This window comes from Nerophis ophidion, linkage group LG15, assembly GCF_033978795.1.
Source record: "Nerophis ophidion isolate RoL-2023_Sa linkage group LG15, RoL_Noph_v1.0, whole genome shotgun sequence".
Classification (NCBI taxonomy): domain Eukaryota; kingdom Metazoa; phylum Chordata; class Actinopteri; order Syngnathiformes; family Syngnathidae; genus Nerophis; species Nerophis ophidion.
Window position 1 is genome coordinate 7,449,701 of NC_084625.1, and position 2,608 is coordinate 7,452,308.

General features: G+C 32.2%; 1 protein-coding gene across 1 annotated transcript in view; it reads right to left on the reverse strand.

The window, feature by feature from the left end:
* Positions 1-2,097: 2,097 nt before the first annotated feature.
* The window catches only part of LOC133569182 (NACHT, LRR and PYD domains-containing protein 1b allele 1-like), a 26,037-nt gene continuing 25,526 nt past the window's right edge, over positions 2,098-2,608 (reverse strand). Inside the window, exon 2 of the transcript XR_009809769.1 lies at positions 2,098-2,522. The gene's annotated coding sequence lies outside the window, so the exon portion shown is untranslated. The remainder of the gene's footprint in view (positions 2,523-2,608) is intronic.

Consider the following 2,608-nt stretch of genomic DNA (forward strand, 5'->3'; position numbering starts at 1 on the left):
TGGCATGGAGTCCAAGACGACTCGGGACCCTTTTCTGCTGCAGCCTTCTTCCACCATCCCAGCTGTTGTGATGCTCCATAGGATTAGCAGTCATCCTTTGCCGTTGAGGTCTTCACCGTATCCCTGCTTGGGGGGCAGGCAGGTACTAAGCCTTTGCCAAGGGCCATCTGGGGTAACAGTAGTAAATGGGTTAACCTCCTAGTGCCCCAAGACCCCATAGAGGAGCCTCCACTGCCGGATGCACTTCAACGTCATGTCCAGGATTACTGTAATCACATACTCACTTTTTTTTGTAAGGGGCGCCGGAAGTTGGCAGACCCGTCAGCGATCCTGTTCTGTCTCCCTGTATAATGTTTGTCTGATCTTGAATGGTATTGTGCTGAACATTTTAATCTCCCCTCGGGGATTAATAAAGTGATTCTGATAATGGGCATTCAGTCTCATCGATTCAGATTGTTTTTAAAAATGTTAAAAAATTTCAAAAAAAAAACTCCCCAGGAAAACTTGCTTATTTGTGCTTTTTATTTTCCAAAATAAACAATTTTGCATTAATTTCCTCTGCCGTTGATTAGAGATGTCCTTATTTCCCCACTTCCTCTACCATGCCCATATAGGAAGAGCCTTGAACATTGACCGATACCATATTGATATGACACAATATCCGCATAAATCATACAAACTTCCATTATTTGCTAGTATTGAATGTTGTAAAAAGCTCAAGTGAAATTAGTCAGACAACAATGGTAGATGTGAAAACATACCTTTTTTATTATGAACGGTCTAAAATGCAGTTATGCTGTCTTTACGTTGAAGTGGTTGTGATTTTTGGCGACACCTGGTGGTTATTATAGTTAAATTAGGCCATGAAGCCCTGTAATAAAAAGTCAACTCTTTTGCTGATATCAGACACATATATCCATCCATCCATTTTCTACTGCTTGTCCCCCATACATGCAAATATATACACACATTCACCACACGTGTGTGTGTGTGTGTGTATATATATATATATAGACATTCACCACACGTGTGTGTGAATATATATATATATATATATCCATCCATCCATCCATTTTCTACCGCTTATTCCCTTTCGGGGTCGCGGGGGGCGCTGGCGCCTATCTCAGCTACATATATATATATATATATATATATATATATATATATATATATATATACACACACACATACATATATATATATATATATATATATATATATATATACACACACATACATATATATGTATACATACATATATACACATATATATAAAAATATATGTATAGATACATATATACATACATACATATATACACATACATATATATATACACATACATACATATATACACATACACACACATACATATATATATATATATACATACAAACACACACATGCATACATACATAAATATACACATACACACATACATATACACATACATAAATACACACACACACATATATATATATATACATACAAACACACACACACACATAAATAAATATATATATACATACATACATACATACATACATATATATATATATATAAAAGAGTTGTAGAAATTATTGGAACTCAAAACCGCCATGATAATATGCAAGTATAGGTAAACTTTTGACCACGATGTATGTGTATATATCTGTGTATGTATACACTTGTATGTGTGTGCATGTATATGTATATATATATATATATATATATACATACATATATATAAAATTCACATATATATGTATATTTATATACAAAAATACATATATATACACATATAAAAATACATACATATATACACACATGTATACATATACACATACATAATATATATACATATATGTATACAAAAATACATATATAAATATACACACACATATATATATATATATATATATATATATATATATATATATATATATATATATATATATACACACACATACAGTACATATAAATATATATATACATATATATACATACATACATACATATACATATATATATACACATACATATATATATATATATACATACATATACATACATATATATATACATACATACAGTACATAAATATATAAAGTTAGCATGGGCTAGGCGGGTTCAGAGTGTAAATTGTGTGACAGAAGATGGTTCATCTAGGAGCCTGTGGTATGAAAGATGACGACAACTAGTTATCTTGGTTTTGACTGCATTAAATGTATTGACACAAGAACATAAATACCGCACATAACACAATAGAAAATTAACAAAAATGCCTAAAACAAAAATACAGTCCTGCTTCCTTTTCGGAACCAGTCCACAGTTCCGTTCAAAAGATACGCAAAATGCAACAACTTTCTCGTCAGTCTAAAAAACTAAAGTAATCCAAAAGGGTTCGCAATGGAGGAAGAAAAAAAATGCTTGTCCTACCGCATACTTGTTTAGCTCGTCATTTTGTTGAGTTGAGTTTGAAAGTGGATAGGGAGCTCAGGTTGTTTGGGGCACCGGGTATTCCTTCCCGGAAAAAAAACCTGACCTAAAAGTCCAAAAAACAAAGTGAGTAACCTAGTTACCTCTTCACTAGCAAAGTACATTATATATGTACTTGAATGCATAATATAA